Source organism: Bos mutus, chromosome X, assembly GCF_027580195.1.
Source record: "Bos mutus isolate GX-2022 chromosome X, NWIPB_WYAK_1.1, whole genome shotgun sequence".
Taxonomy (NCBI): domain Eukaryota; kingdom Metazoa; phylum Chordata; class Mammalia; order Artiodactyla; family Bovidae; genus Bos; species Bos mutus.
In genome coordinates this window covers 83645445-83662328 of record NC_091646.1, presented here as the reverse complement: position 1 = coordinate 83662328, position 16884 = coordinate 83645445, and the positions used below count along the sequence as shown (strand labels likewise).

The following is a 16884-nucleotide window of genomic DNA, read 5'->3' as shown; positions in this document are numbered from 1 at the left end:
CAGGAAAGTCTGGTGTGTGCTGCAGTCCATGGTGTCACACAGATTCAGACATGACTGAATGACTGAACAACAGCAGCAGAAATAAACCTGGGAAAGAACAAGCATGTGGACACTAAAAATATGCCACTACAAAACCAGTGTATAACAATGAAATCAAAGAAGAAATCAGAAAATACCTGAAGATGAACTAAATGAAAATATGTTATAAAATCTATGGGATGCAGCAAAAGCAGTTCTTAGAGGGATGTTCATAGTGCACAGGTCTTGCTCAAGAAGTAAGTACATCCAAGTAAACACCTTAACCTACCACATTTAAAATAATTAGAAAGAGATGACAAAGCAAAGCAGTAAAGCCAGCAGAAGGAAATGCATAAAAATCAGAGAAAAGATAAATAAAATGAAAACCAAAATAAAGCAATAGAAATATCAAGGAAGATGAAAGCTTTTAATTTTTAAATTTATTTTTTAATTGGAGGAAGTGTGCTTTAAAATATCGTGCTTGTTTCTATGAATAACATGAATCAGCCATAATTATACATATATACTCTCCCTTGTAGGCCTCCATCCCCTTCACACATGTCCTCCCTCTAGATCATCACAGAGCACCAGGCTGGCCTCCCTGAATTATACAGAAACTTCCCACCATCTTTTTATTTACACATCATAGTGTATATATGTCAATGCTACTTTAACTTTTGGACCCAACCTCCCCTTCCCCTACTGGGTCCACAAGTCTGTTTTCTCATTCTGAGTCTCCAATCTTTCCCTGTAAATAGTTTCGTCACTATAATTTTTCCAGATTCCATATGTGTTACTATACAATATTTATTTTTCTCTTTCCGACTTACTTCACTCTGAATAACAGGCTCTAGGTTCATCCATTTCACTACAATTGACTTAAATCCATTCCTTTTTATATATGAGTAATATTCCATTGTATATATGTACCACATCTTCTTTATCCATTCATCTGACAATATGCATCTCGGTTGCTTCCATGTTCTGGCTATTTTAAATAGTGTTGCAAAGAATATCGGGGTACATGTGCCATTGGGGTTTCCTCAGTGTATATGCCAAGTCATGTGATTGCTGGTTCATATAATAGATTACTCCTAGTTTTTTAAGGAATATCCATACTTTTCTCCATAATGGCTGTATCAGTTTGCATTCCCATGCACAGTGCAGGAGTGTTCCCTTTTCTCCACATCCTCTCCAGGATTTATTGTTTGTAGATTTGTCCATTCTGAATGGTGACGCCTTATTGTAGTTTTGATTTGCATTTCTCCCACAATTTGTGATGTTGAAAATCTTTCCATGTGTTTATTGGCCATCTATATGTCTTCCTTGGAAGGAAAGTTATGACCAACCTAAACAGTATATTAAAAAGCAGAGATATTACTTTGCCAACAAAGGTCCATTTAGTCAAGGCTATGGTTTTTCCAGTGGTCATGTATGAATGTGAGAGTTAGACTGTGAAGAAAACTGAGCGCTGAAGAATTGATGCTTTTGAACTGTGGGGCTGGAGAAAACTCTTGTGAGTCCCTTGGATGGCAAGGAGATCAAAACAGTCCATCCTAAAGGAGACCAGTCCTGGATGTTCATCGGAAGGACTGATGCTGAGGCTGAAACTCTAATACGTTGGCCACCTCATGTGAAGAGTTGACTCATTGGAAAAGACCCTGATGTTGGGAGAGATTGGGGGCAGGAGGAGAATGGGACAACAGAGGATGAAATGGCTGGATGGCATCACTGACTTGATGCACATGAGTTTGGGTGAACTCCGGGAGTTGGTGATGGACAGGGAGGCCTGGCATGCTGCAATTCATGGGGTCGCAAAGAGTCGGACATGACTGAGCGACTGAACTGAACTGAACTAATGTCTTCCTTGGAGAAATGTCCGTTTACTTCTTCTGCCGTTTTTTGGATTGCACTCTTTGTTTTTCTAATATTGAGCTGCATGTGCTACTTATATATTTTGGATACTAATCCTTTGCAAGTTGTTTCATTTACAATGATTTTCTCCATTCTTATGGTTGTCTTTGAATCTTTTGTACTGTTTTCTTTGCCATGCAAAACCTGTAAGTTTATTTCAGTTCAATTCAGTCGTGCCTGACTCTTTGTGACCCCATGGACTGCAGCACACCAGACTTCCCCGTCCATCACCAACTCCCAGAGATTGTTCAAACTCATGTCCATTGATTTGGTGATGCCATCCAGCCATTTCATCCTCTGTTGTCCCCTTCTCCTCCTGCCTTCAATCTTTCATAGTATCAGGGTCTTTTACAATTAGTCAGTTCTTCCTATCAGGGGGCCAAAATATTGGAGGTTCAGCTTCAGCATCAGTCCTTCCAATGAATGTTCAGGACTTCCTTTAGGATGTACTGGCTTGATCTCTTGACTCTCAAGAGGCTTCTCCAACACCACAAGTTCACAAGCATCAATTCTTTGACGCTCAGCTTTCTTTCTTTTCTTTTTTTTTTTTTTGTCACATATCTATCACAGCTTCTGCATGATTTTCATTTTATTATTGTTGTTGTTCAGTTGCCCAGCTGTGTCCATGGGATCTGACTCTTTGTGACCCCATGGTCTGCAGCACTCCAGGCCTCCCTGTCCCTCACCATGTCCTGGAGTTTCCCTGCAATCTGCTAAATTTAAAGGAAGATTCAATAATAAAACAAGTTCATGTTGTTGAGGAGCTAGGTGAGACTGCCATAGACTTGATTGATTAGCTTTTTTCCTCATCATAGTCATTTGCCTCACTGATCCTAACCACCTTTTCTTACAAATTAGAATCTGCCTGCATCAAAAGGCATGGCAGACTCTTTTTAGAAAATGCTGAGTGGAAAGACTTCTAGGGAAGAATTTTCTTACCCCACTCCACCTCTGCTATCATCACCTACTCCTTCCAAGCCCTGAATTCCTCTTTTTAATGCTGTATCACCAACAAAGCTCATTCTTGCTTTCCATAGAAGACTAGATGGCCATTCAGTTATCCTGTATCTAAGTGTTTGGTCCTAGAACATAAATACCATGCCAGTTAGGAAAAATATTTTCTTTCCTGTGTACAAGGCATAATTGTACACGACATATTCTGCAGTCTTAGGAGCAGGAGAACAGTAAGGGTGTTTTACAGCAGGAGTCAGCAATTTTTTTTTCTATAAAAAGCCAGATAGAAAATATTTTTGAGTTTGTGGGTCAGATGGCCTTTGTTGCAACTGTTTATCTCTGTTGCAAAATCAGCCATAGACAAGATGACCATACATGAACAAATAGGTAAAGACTGTGTGCCAGTACAATTTTGTTTATGAAGATAGGCAATGGGCCAAATTTTACCCATGGGCATAGTTTGCAAACCTATTTTAGAGACACTCTCTTAAAGGAACTTTTCTCAGCTTTTTTTTTTTCTTCTTTACTATCATTCAGTTATCTAAAGCAGAGTTTCTCAACAAAGGCACTATTGACATTTGAGGCTGGTTAATTCTTTGAAGTAGAGTTGTTGTTGTTGTTGTTTTTGGTCTTTTTATTATTATTATTATTTTATTTATTTATTTATTTATTTTACTTTACAACATTGTATTGGTTTTGCCATACATCAACATGCATCTGCCACGGGTGTACACATGTTCCCCATCATGAACTGCCTTCCCACCTCCCTCCCCATACCATCCCTCTGGGTCATTCCAGTGCACCAGCCCCAAGCTTGCTGTATCCTGCATTGAACCTGGACTGGCAATTCGTTTCTTATATGATATTGTACATGTTTTAATGCCATTCTCCCAAATCATCCCCCCTCCCTCTCCCACAGAGTCCAAAAGACTGTTCTCTACTTCTATGTCTCTTTTGCTGTCTCGCATACAGGGTTGTCGTTACCATCTTTCTAAATTTCATATATATGCATTAGTATACTGTATTGGTTTTCTTTCTGGCTTACTTCACTCTGTATAGTAGGCTCCAGTTTCGTCCACCTCATTAGAACTGATTCAAATGTATTCTTTTTAATGGCTGAGGAATACTCCATTGTGTATATGTACCATAGCTTTCTTATCCATTCATCTGCTGATGGACATCTAGGTTGCTTCAATGTCCTGGCTATTATAAACAGTGCTGCGATGAGCATTGGGGTACACATGTCTCTTTCAATTCTGGTTTCCTCGGTGTGTATGCCCAGCAGTGGGATTGCTGGGTCGTATGGCAGTTCTATTTCCAGTTTTTTAAGGAATCTCCACACTGTTCTCCGTAGTGGCTGTACTAGTTTGCATTCCCACCAACAGTGTAAGAGGCTTCCCTTTTCTCCACACCATCTCCAGCATTTATTGCTTATAGACTTTTGGATCACAGCCATTCTGACTGGCATGAAATAGTACCTCATAGTGGTTTTGATTTGCATTTCTCTGATAATGAGTGATGTTGAGCATCTTTTCATGTGTTTGTTAGCCCTCTGTATGTCTTCTTTGAGAAATGTCTATTTAGTTCTTTGGCCCCATTTTTTGATTGGGTCGTTTATTTTTCTGGAATTGAGCTGCAGGAGTTGCTTGTATATTTTTGAGATTAGTTGTTTGTCAGTTGCTTCATTTGCTATTATTTTATCCCATTCTGAAGGCTGTCTTTTCACCTTGCTTATAGTTTCTTTTGTTGTGCAAAAGCTTTTAATTTTAATTAGATCCCATTTGTTTATTTTTGCTTTTATTTCCAATATTCTGGGAGGTGGGTCATAGAGGATCCTGCTGTGATGTATGTCGGAGAGTGTTTTGCCTATGTTCTCCTCTAAGAGTTTTATAGTTTCTGGTCTTATGTTTAGATCTTTAATCCATTTTGAGTTTATTTTGGTGTATGGTGTTAGAAAGTGTTCTAGTTTCATTCTTTTACAAGTGGTTGACCAGTTTTCCCAGCACCACTTGTTAAAGAGATTGTCTTTAGTCCATTGTATATTCTTGCTTCCTTTGTCAAAGATAAGGTGTCCATAGGTGTGTGGATTTATCTTTGGGCTTTCTACTTTGTTCCATTGATCTATATTTCTGTCTTTGTGCCAGTACCATACTGTGTTGATGACTGTGGCTTTGTAGTAGAGCAAGAAGTCAGGCAGGTGATTCCTCCAGTTCCATTCTTCTTTTTCAAGATTGCTTTGGCTATTGGAGGTTTTTTGTATTTCCATACAAATTGTGAAGTTATTTGTTCTAGCTCTGTGAAAAATACCATTGGTAGCTTGATAGGGATTGCATTGAATCTATAGATTGCTTTGGGTAGTACACTAATTTTCACTATATTGGTTCTTCCAATCCATGAACACGGTATATTTCTCCATCTATTGGTGTCCTCTTTGATTTTTTTCATCAGTGTTTCAGCTTTCTTAATAGTCCAATTCTCACATCCCCACATGACTACTGGAAAAAAACATATCTTTGACTAAACAGACATATGTCAGCAAAATAATGTCTATGCTTTTTAATATGCTGTGCTGGTTAGTCATAGCTTTTCTTCCAAGGAGCAAACATCTTTCAATTTCCTGGCTGCAGACACTATCTGCAGTGATTTTAGAGCTCCCCAAAATAAGTGACCTTGCCAGGTATGGGCTCCTCTTGCAGCACAGCTCCAGTACCAGCTGAGTCCCTGTTGGCCTCTGGAGGTGCTGGCATGCACACTGCACCAGGCCAGCCCCCACACTGCTTCGGCGGAGAGGAAAGGGCACCAACCACCACATGGTGTCTCTTCAAGGCCCGAGTCTCAGTGGCACTCTTGACCTATTTACCTCTTGACAGTTTTCCTTCTCCCCAGCCAAACAGAATCAACACTGGGACATCTCTCTGGAAGACTTGGATGATAACACTTCCTAGGAATGTGAAAATTTAAATAGTAATGTGCAAGGGAAGGCACTGCTGAATTCTGGAAACATGTCAACTTCTGGAGAGAATCCTCCATGATCCCAAATGTGTAAAGGGAAGGCAATATGATGGCAGAGTAGAAAAACGTGTGCTCATCTTCTGTGAGAACTCCAAAATTACAACTCTCTGTTGAACAACCACTGACAAGAGAATGTTGGATCTCATAAAAAAAAAAAAAATACCCCATGCCAAAGGGCAAAGGAGAAGCCCAAGCAAGACGGTAGGAGGGGAGAAATTGCATTTAGAATCAAACCCCTTACCTACCAGAGATTCTTGGAAGGCTCAATCAAAATCTTCTGCAAACCAGGAGACCCCACAGAGACTGAGCCAGATCTGCCCTAGAGTGTTTGAGTATCTCCTGTGGAGGTAGCAGCCAGCAGTGTCCTGCTGCTGAGGCAGGGGCTTTGGGTGCAGCAGACCTGGGTGTGGCAGAAGCCCTCTTGGAGGAAGTCTCCACTAACCCCCCAGAACTCACACAGAATTGGGGAAACAGACTCTTGGAAGGCACAAATAAAACCTTGTGTGCACTAGGACGCAGGAGAAAGCAGCAGTCACCCCACAAGAGACTGAGCCAAACATGTCTGTGAGTGTCCAAGAGTCCTTGGCAGAGGCGTGGGTCGGTAGTGGCCTGCTGCAGTGTCAAGGGCACTGAGTGCGGCAGTGCATGAATGAGACCTTTTGAAGGAGATCGCCATTTTCTTCATTACCTCCACCATAGTTTGGTCTCAGGTCAAACAGTAGGGAGGGAACACAGTTCAGTTCAGTTCAGTTCAGTCGCTCAGTCGTGTCCAACTCTTTGCAACCCCATGAATCGCAGCACGCCAGGCCTCCCTGTCCATCACAAACTCCCAGAGTTCACTCAGACTCACAGCCATCGAGTCAGTAATGCCATCCAGACATCTCATCTTCTGTCGTCCCCTTCTCCTCCTATCCCCAATCCCTCCCAGCATCAGAGTATTTTCCAATGAGTCAACTCTTCGCATGAGGTGGCCAAAGTACTAGACTTTCAGCTTTAGCATCATCCCTTCCAAAGAAATCCCAGGGCTGATATCCGTCAGAATGGACTGGTTGGATCTCCTTGCAGTCCAAGGGACTCGCAAGAGTCTTTTCCAACACCACAGTTTAAAAGTATCAATTCTCTGGCGCTCAACTTTCTTCACAGTCCAACTCTCACATCCATACATGACCACTGGAAAAACCATAGCCTTGACTAGATGGACCTTTGTTGGCAAAGTAATGTCTCTGCTTTTCAATATGCTATCCAGGTTGGTCATAACTTTCCTTCCAAGGAGTAAGCATCTTTTAATTTCAGGGCTGCAGTCACCATCTGCAGTGATTTTGGAGCCTCCAAAAATAAAGTCTGACACTGTTTCCACTGTTTCCCCATCTATTTCCCATGAAGTGATGGGACCAGATGCCATGATCTTCGTTTTCTGACTGTTGAGTTTTAAGCCAACTTTTTCACTCTCCTCTTTTACTTTCATCAAGAGGCTTTTTAGTTCCTCCTCACTTTCTGCTATAAGGGTGGTGTCATCTACATATCTGAGGTTATTGATATTTCTCCTGGCAATCTTGATTCCAGCTTGTGCTTCTTCCAGCCCAGCGTTTCTCATGATGTATGCTGCATATAAGTTAAATAAGCAGGGTGACAGTATACAGCCTTGGCATACTCCTTTTCCTATTTGGAACCAGTTTGTTGTTCCATGTCCAGTTCTAACTGTTACTTCCTGACCTCCATACAGGTTTCTCAAGAGGCAGGTCACGTGGTTGGTATTCCCATCTCTTTCAGAATTTTCCACAGTTTCTTGTGATCCACAGAGTCAAAGGCTTTGGCATAGTCAATAAAGCAGAAATAGATGGAGGGAACACAGCCACACCCATCAACAGAAAATTGGATTAAAGATTTATTGAACATGGTCCTGCCCATCAGAACAAGACCCAATTTCCCCCACAGTCAGTCTCTCCCATTAGGAAAATTCCATAATCATCTTATCCTTATTCCTCAGAGTTCAGACAGAATGAAAACCACAATCACAGAAAGTTTATTTAGGTCTCATTGTTCATTATTGTTTTTATTTCATTACACTTGGAGGTGAGTCAAAGAGGATCTTTCTGTGGTTTATGTCAAAGATTGTACTGCCTATGTTTTCCTCGAATAGTTTTACAGTTTCTAGCCTTACATTTAAGCCTCTGATCCATTTTTAGTTTATATTTGTGTATAGTGTTAGGAAATGTTCTAGTTTCTTTCCTCTACATGTAGCAGGCCAGCTTTCCCAGCAATCCTTATTGAAGAGACTGTCTATTCTTCACTGTTTATTCTTGCCTCTTTTGTCAAAGATAGGTTGTCCATAAGTATGTGGGTTTCAGTTCAGTTCAGGTCTTTAGTTGTGTCTGACTCTGCGACCCCCATGAACCACAGCATGCCAAGCCTCCCAGCCCATCACCAACTCCAGAGTTTACTCAAACTCATGTCCACTGAGTCGGTAATGCCATCTAACCATCTCATCCTTTGTCATCCCCTTCTCCTCCTGCCTTCAATCTTTCCCAACATCAGGGTCTTTTCAAATGAGTCAGGTCTTTGCATCAGGTGGCCAAAATATTTGAGTTTAAACTTCAACGTCAGTCCTTCCAATGAACACCCGGGACTGATTTCCTTTAGAATGGACTGGTTGGATCACCTTGCAGTCCAGGGGACTCACAAAAGTCTTCTCCAACATGACAGTTCAAAAGCATCAATTCTTCTGCTCTCAGCTTTCTTTATAGTCGAACTCTCACATTCATACATGACTACTTGAAAAACCATAGCCTTGACTAGACAGACCTTTGTTGACAAAGTCATGTCTCTGCTTTTTAATATGCTGTCTAGGTTGGTCATAACTTTCCTTCCAAGGAGTAAGCGTATTTTAATTTCATGGCTGCAGCCACCATCTGCAGTGATTTTGGAGCCCCCAAAAATAACATCAGCCACTGTTTCCAATATTTCTCAATGTATTTGCCATGAAGTGATGGGACCATAAGCCATGATCTTCGTTTTATGAATGTTGAGCTTTAAGCCAACTTTTTCACTCTCCTCTTTCACTTTCATCAAGAGGCCCTTTAATTCTTCAAGAGGCTCTTTAGTTCTTCTTCACTTTCTGCCATAAGGGTGGTGTCATCTGCATATCTGAGGTTATTGATATTTCTCCTGACAATCTTGATTCCAGCCTGTGCTTCATCCAGCCCAGCCTTTCTCTTGATGTACTCTGCATATAATTTAAATAAGCAGGGTGACAGTATACAGCCTTGACGTACTCCTTTTCCTATTTGGAACCAGTCTGTTGTTCCATGTCAAGTTCTAACTGTTGCTTCCTGACCTGCATATAGGTTTCTCAAGAGGCAGGTCAGGTGGTCTGGTATTCCCATCTCTTTCAAGACTCTCCACAGTATATTGTGATCCACACAGTCAAAACCTTTGGTGCCGCAAGCCAACACAGGAGTTCCCACCCATGACAAGGTCATGTAGGAGAGCCCTGATGGGCAAGGTGATTCAGGACTCGAGGGGCTCCCTGGATCTGCTTGAGCATCTACCCCAAAACCAGAATCTGTCTGTTTTACTATTTTATGACTTTTACCAACTCCTCTGACATTAATGGGGGGCTATCTCCGACCACCTTTCTTTGAAGAAAATCAACTTAGAGCTCTAGTTAATAATTCTCTTTAGCACAATGGTTGTGTTTCAATCCAAACCCCTCAGATGGCTCTCTAACTTGCCTGACAGGTTTATCCAGACTCCTACAGATACGCATATGATTGTTTACAGCCTCCCAACAGTGAGACGCATGGGAAGCTTAAGATATTCAAATAGTATAGAGCCTCTCGGGGAGTTAGAAATTATTAGAATAGAACTTGTGAAGGATTTCATTGTTGAGCCAATGCTTGCTGCCAAGTTTCCATATCCCTTACCCACTATGTCCCTGGGAATATATTAATTAATATAGTTTGTATATAGAAAAAATAAGTAGTGGCCTTGGTGTTAACAACTTTAGACCCTTAAGGTAATAAATTATTTCCTTGTTGTAAGCCCACTGCACCTTTGCCCTATAGGAATGCAACTTTATCTAACACTTTCAGAGGGTAGCACCAAACTTTAAAATAATTACTCTTAGAGAAAATAAGTTTTATGGTTGACTAACCTTTATCAGAAAAAAAATGTTAACAGGCCTCCTGGCCAGAAGATGATGTAAATCACCTAAAGCCTTTTGTGTACAATAGGTCTGCAGAGAGAAAGCCTGGTCTCGATAAGGGTCAAGGACTGCTGACCCTGCATGACTCTGCACCCTCTATTATCCTCTATGTATAACTTAAAGTATATAAGCTCCCTTTAAAAATAAAGCTACGGGCCTTGCTCATCAGGCTTGGTCTCCTCGTGCCATTCTTCCTTCCTTTTCTCTCCTTTTCTTCTCTGTTCTTCCTTCAGGATGAATGATTGGAGTGTGGGGACCCTCTGAGACCACTTACCTGCCTGGGCTTCTAAGACCCACTTGAGAAGGTGCCTAAGGTGGGGCACCTTCAGCTATTCGAGAGGGCGCCTGTGGCCTCCGTGGTCAGAGAAAGCTCAGTGTCACGAACTTTATTGGTTTCCCATGTAAACCAGTCAGATCAAGCCTCTGTCTCTCCCCTTTATCTATCTTTTCAATCGCCAACGCCGTCATCCTGAGGATATCCCTGGATCCAACCAGGGCTGGTCCCCAGTAAGTGGCGCCTGAACACTTTGGCATAAAAACAAAGTGGAAATAGATATTTTTCTGGAACTCTCTTGCTTTTTTGATGATCCAGCGAATGTTGTCAATTTGATCTCTGGATCCTCTGCCTTTTCTAAAACCAGCTTGAACATCTGGAATTTCACGGTTCATGTATTGCTAAAACTTGGCTTGGAGAATTTCGAGCATTATTTTACTTGTGTGTGAGATGAGTTCAATTATGTGGTATTTTAAATATTCTTTGGCATTACCTTTCTTTGAGATTGGAATGAAAAATGACCTTTTCCAGTCCTGTGGCCACTTCTGAGTTTTCCAATTTTGCTGACATATTGAGTGCAGCACATTCACAGCATCATTTTTTTAGGATTTGAAATAGCTCAACTGGAATTCCATCCCCTCCACTAGCTTTGTTCATAGTGATGCTTCCTAATGCCCATTTGACTTCACATTCCAGGATGTCTGGGTCTATGTGAGTGATCACACCATCGTGATTTATCTGGGTCGTGAAGATCTTTTTTGTACAGTTCTTCTGTGTATTCTTGCCACCTCTTCTTAATATCTTCTGCTTCTGCTAGGTCCCTGTCATTTCTATCCTCTATTGACCCCATGTTTGCATGAAATATTCCCTTGGTATCTCTAATTTTCTTGCAGAGGTCTCTAGTCTTTCCCATTCTATTGTTTTCCTCTATTTGCACTGATCACTGAGGAAGGCTTTCTTATCTCTCCTGGCTATTCTTCATAACTCTGCATTCAAATGCATATATCTTTCCTTTTCTTCTTTGCTTTTCACTTCTCTTCTTTCCACAGCTATTTGTAAGGCCTCCTCAGACAGCCATTTTGCTTTTTTGCATTTCTTTTTCTTGTAAATGGTCTTGATCCCTGTCTCCTGTACAATGTCATGAACCTCCGTCCGTAGTTGATCAGGGACTCTGTCTATAAGATCTTGTCCCTTAAATCTATTTCTCACTTCCACTGTATAATCATAAGAGATTTGATTTAGGTCATACCTGAATGGTCCAGTGGTTTTCCCCACTTTATTCAATTTAAATATGAATTTGGCAATAAGTAGTTCATGATCTGAGCTACAGTCAGCTCCCAGTCTTGTTTTTGCTGACTGTATAGAGCTTCTCCATCTTTGGCTGCAAAGTATATAATCAATCTGATTTTGGTGTTGACCATCTGGTGATGTGTAGAGTCTTCTCTTGCATTGTTAGAAGAGGGTGTTTGCTATGACCAGTGGATTCTCTTGGCAAAACTCTATTAGCCTTTGCCCTGCTTCATTCTGTACTCCAAAGCCAAATTTGGCTGTTACTCCAGGTGTTTCTTGACTTCCTACTTTTGCATTCCAGTCCCCTATAATGAAAATGACATCTTTTTTTGAGTGTTAGTTCTAAAAGGCCTTGTAGGTATTCATAGAACCGTTCAACCTCAGCTTGTTCAGCATTACTGGTTGAGGCATAGGCTTGGATTACCATGATATTGAATGCTTTGCCTTGGAAATGAACAGAAATTATTCTATCATTTTTGTGATTGCATCCAAGTACTTCATTTTGGACTCTTTTGTTGACTATGAAGGCTACTCCATTTCTTCTAAGGGATTCCTGCCCACAATAGTAGATATAATGGTCATCTGAGTTAAATTCACCCATTCCAGTCCATCTTAGTTCACTGATTCTTAGAATGTCGACATTCACTCTTGCCATGTCCTGTTTGACCACTTCCAATTTGCTTTGCTTCATGGACCTAACAGTCCAGGTTCCTATGCAATGTACTTTCTGTCTTATGTCATTAGTCCATATTACTATTTTGTGCCAGTATCATACTGTTTTGATTTCTGTATGTGTATATTATAGTCTAAAATCAGGAAGGTTGATTCATTTAGCCCCATTTTTCTTTCTCAAGATTGATTTGGCTATCCAGGGTTGTTTTGTGTTTCCATAAAAATTGTGAAGTTTTTTTTTTTTTTTTTCTAGTTCTGTGAAAAATACCATTATTAATTTGATGGGGTTTGCATTGAATCTGCAGATTGCTTTGGATAATATAGTCATTTTCAAAATGTTGTTTTGACCAATTCAAGGACATGATATATCTCTTCATTTGTTTGTGCCCTTTTTTATTTATTTCATCAGTGTCATATTTTTCTGCATATACGCTTGTTTGCTTGTCTGCATATATGCTTGCATGTACGCTTGTGTGCTCTTTGCATGTCAGACTCTTTGCAACCACATGGACTGTAGCCCACCAGGTTCCTCTACCAATGGAAATTTCCAGGCTTGAATACTGGAGTGTTTTTTCATTTCATCCTCCTGGGCATCTTCCTGACCCAGGGATCTAAACTGCATCTCCTGAATCGGCAGGTGAATTCTTTAGCACTGAGGCACTTGAGAAACATTGTGTCTTTGGGTAGGCTTATCCTTAAGCATTTTATTCTTTTTGTTGCAAGGTGAATAGTATTTTTTCCTTAATTTCTCTTTCTGATTTTTTCATTGTTAATGTATAAGAATGCAGGGGATCTCTACATATTAATTTTATATCCTGGTGTTATACTACATTCATTGATTAACTGTAGTAATTTTTTTAGTGGCATCTTTCTGGCTTTCTATGTAGAGTTTCATGTCATCAGCAAATAGTGAGAGATTTACTTCTTCTTTTCCAAGCTGGGTTCCATTTCTTTCTTTCTTTCTTTCTTTCTTTCTTTTTTTTTTTTTTCCCCCGATTGCCATGGCTAGGACTTCCAAAACTATATTAAATAACAGTAGTGAAAAATAAATAAATAAATAAATAACACTAATGAGAGTGGGCACTCTTGTCTTTTCCCTGATCTCAGTGGAGTTTTTCATTATTGAGAATATTTTCAGTGGGTTTGTTATGTATGGCCTTTATTATTTTCCTTCTATGCCTACTTTCTAAAGTTTTATCATGAATGTGTGTTGAATTTAGTTGAAAGCTTTCTCTGCATCTATTGAAATGATCATATAGTTTTTATTTTCAGTTTATTAATATGGTGTATAACATGGGTTGGTTTGCACATATTGAAGAATCCTTGTATCCCTGGGATGAACCCCAATTAATCATGTTGTATGATCCTTTGTAATGTGCTGCTGGATTCTATTTTCCAGAACTTTTTGAGGATTTTTGCACCTCTGTTTGTTAATGATATTTGTCTGTAGTTTTGCTTTTTTGGTGGTGTCTTTTTTCCCTGCTTTGGGTTTCTTTTATCAGCGTGATGGTGCTCTGATAGAATGAGTTTGGGAGTTCTACTTCTGAAATTTTGTGGAAGAATTTGGGCAGGATACTTTTTGTTTCTTCTCTAAACCTTTGGTAGAGATCGCCTGTGAAACCATCTGGCTCTGGGCTTTTGTTTGTTGGAAGATTTATTTTTTAAATCAGTTTTGATTGCAATAGTTGTCATTGATCTTTTCATATTTTCTAAGAGGGTTGTCAGTTTCTTAAAATTTATCAATTTCTTCCAGGTTGTCTATTTTATTGCCATACAGTTTCTCATAATAGTCTCTTTTAATCCTTTGTATTTCTGCATTGTATGTTGTAACTTCGTTTTCATTTGTAATTTTATTGATTTGAGTCTTCTCCACCCCCCTTTTTTTTCTTAAAGAGCCCAGATAATGGTTTGTCAATTTTGCTTATCTTCTTAATGCTTTTACTTTTATTGATCTTTGCTATTGTTTCCTTCATTTTTTTAAAACTTATTTTTGCTCTGATTTTTATGATTTCTTTCCTTCTATTAATTTTGTTTTTTGTTTTCCTTTTTTTTAGTTGGTTTAGGTGTAATGTGAGGGTATTTATTTGATTTTTTTTCCCAGGTAGACTTGTATTGCTATAAACTTGTCTCTTAGCCCTGCTTTTACTGCATCATATAGGCTTTGAACCGTCATGTTTTTATTTTCATTTATTTTTATTATTTTCTAATATCCTCTTCGATATCCTCAGTGACCTTTTGGTTATTCAGAAGCATATTGCTTACCTTCGATGTGTTTGTTTTTTACAGTTGTTTCTCTGTAGTTGACATCTAATCTTATAGTGTTATGGTCAGGGAAAAATGCTTAATACAAGTTCATTTGTTTGAATTTATATATTTTTAATTAGAGGATAATCGCCTTACAATATTGGGCTGATTTCTGCCACATATCAACATGAATCAGTCACTGCTATACATAGGTCCACTCCCTCATGAACCTCCGCCCTACCTCCCACCTTATCCCACCCCTCTAAGTGGTCATAGAACACTAAATTTGAGCTTCCTGCATCATAGCAAATATTCACTGGCTATCTAATTTTACATATGACAATATACATTATTATTGAAATTTAAGCTAAATAATGAAGTCATGATTCTAATGCCCACAGAGAACAAACCAAATAAATTGTCACACTTTACAGATTTTTCTTTTAATAAGACATGTCTACCTGGCTATATATGAAATAATCTCACTTATTTATGTTTCACCAGCTAAGGTGATTAATTTATTTTAATAATTTATTAATTAATTTAATTGGAGGCTGATTACTTTACAATATTGTAGTAGTTTTTCCATATGTTGACACGAATCAGTCATGGGTGTACGTGGCTTCCCCATTCTGAACTCTGCTCCCACCTCCCTCCCCATCCCATCCCTCAGGGTCATCCCAGTGTGTTGGCCTTGAGCACCCTCTCTCATGTGTCAAACTTGAATTGGTGATCTATTTCACATATAATAATATGCATGTTTCAGTGCTATCCTCTCAAATCATCCCACCCTCACCTTCTCCCACAGAGTCCAAAAGTCTGTTCTTTGCATCTGTGTCTCTTTTGTGGTTTCGCATATAGGGTCATCGTTACCATCTTTCTAAATTGCATATATGTGTGTTAATATACTGTATTGGTGTTTTTCTTTCTTACTTACTTTACTTTATATATTAGGCTCCAGTTTCATCCACCTCATTAGAACTGATTCAAATGTATCCTTTTTAGTAGCTGAGTAATATTCCATTGTGTATATGCACCACAACTTTCTTATCTATTTGTCTGCAAATGGACACCTAGGTTGCTTCCATGTCCTAGCTATTGTAAACAGTGCTGTGATGAACATTGGGATAAACGTGTCTCTTTCAATTCTCATTTCTTTGGTGTGTATGCCCAGCAGTGGGATTGCTGGATTGTATGGCAGTTCTACTTCCAGTTTTTTAAGGAATGTCACACTGTTCTCCATAGTGGCTGTACTAGATTGCATTCCCACCAACAGTGTAAGAGGATTCCCTTTTCTTCACACTCTCTCCAACATTTATTGTTTGTAGACTTTTTGATAGCAGCCATTCTGACTGGCATGAGATGGTACCTCAGTGTGGTTTTGATTTGCATTTCTCTGATAATGAGTGATGTTGAGCATCTTTTCATGTGTTTGTTAGCCATCTATATGTATGTCTTCTTTGGAGAAATGTCTGTTTAGTTCTTTGGCCCATTTTCTTACTGGGTCATTTATTTTTCTGGAATTGAGCTGCATGAGCTGCTTGTATATTTGTGAGATTAATGTTTTGTCAGTTGCTTCATTTGTTATTATTTCTCCCATTTTGAAGGCTGTCTTTTCACCTTGCTTATAGTTTCCTTCGTTGTGCAAAAGCTTTTAATTTTAATTAGATCCCATTTGTTTATTTTTGTTTTTATTTCCAATATTCTGGGAGGTGCGTCATAGAAGATCCTACTGTGATTTATTTCAGACAGTGTTTTGCCTATGTTTTCCTCAGGAGTTTTATAGTTTGTGATCTTACATTTAGATCTATAATCCATTTTGAGTTTGTTTTTGTGTATGGTGTTAGAAAGTGTTCTAGTTTCATTCCTTTACAAATGGTTGACCAGTTTTCCCAGCACCAATTGAGAAAGAGGTTGTCTCTTCTCCATTGCATATTCTTGCCTCCTTTGTCAAAGATAAGGTGTCCTTGGCTACATGGATTTATCTCTGGACTTTCTAATTTTTTCCATTGATCTATATTTCTGTCATTGTCTACCATATTGTCTTGATGACAGTAGCTTTGTAGTATAGTCTGAAGTCAGGCAGAATGATCCCTCCAGTTCCATTCTTCTTTCTCAAGCTTGTTTTGGCTATTTGAAGTTTTCTGTACTTCCATACAAATTGTGGAATTATTTGTTCTAGTTCTCTGAAAAGTACCATTGGTAGCTTGATAGGGATTGCATTGAATCAATGGATTGCTTTGGGTAGTATAATCATTTACACTATATTGATTCTTCCGATCCAAGAACATGGTATATTTCC

The 16884-nt window shown here is 39.3% G+C and overlaps 1 protein-coding gene and 1 pseudogene across 1 annotated transcript in view; one reads left to right on the top strand and one right to left on the bottom strand.

Annotated features, from left to right (window-relative positions):
• The window catches only part of LOC102272821 (nuclear receptor coactivator 4-like), a 56131-nt pseudogene extending 45561 nt beyond the window's left edge, over window positions 1–10570 (bottom strand).
• ZC3H12B (zinc finger CCCH-type containing 12B) overlaps window positions 1–16884 on the top strand; it is a 607141-nt gene that overhangs the window by 270844 nt on the left and 319413 nt on the right. The gene's annotated exons all lie outside the window — the stretch shown is intronic.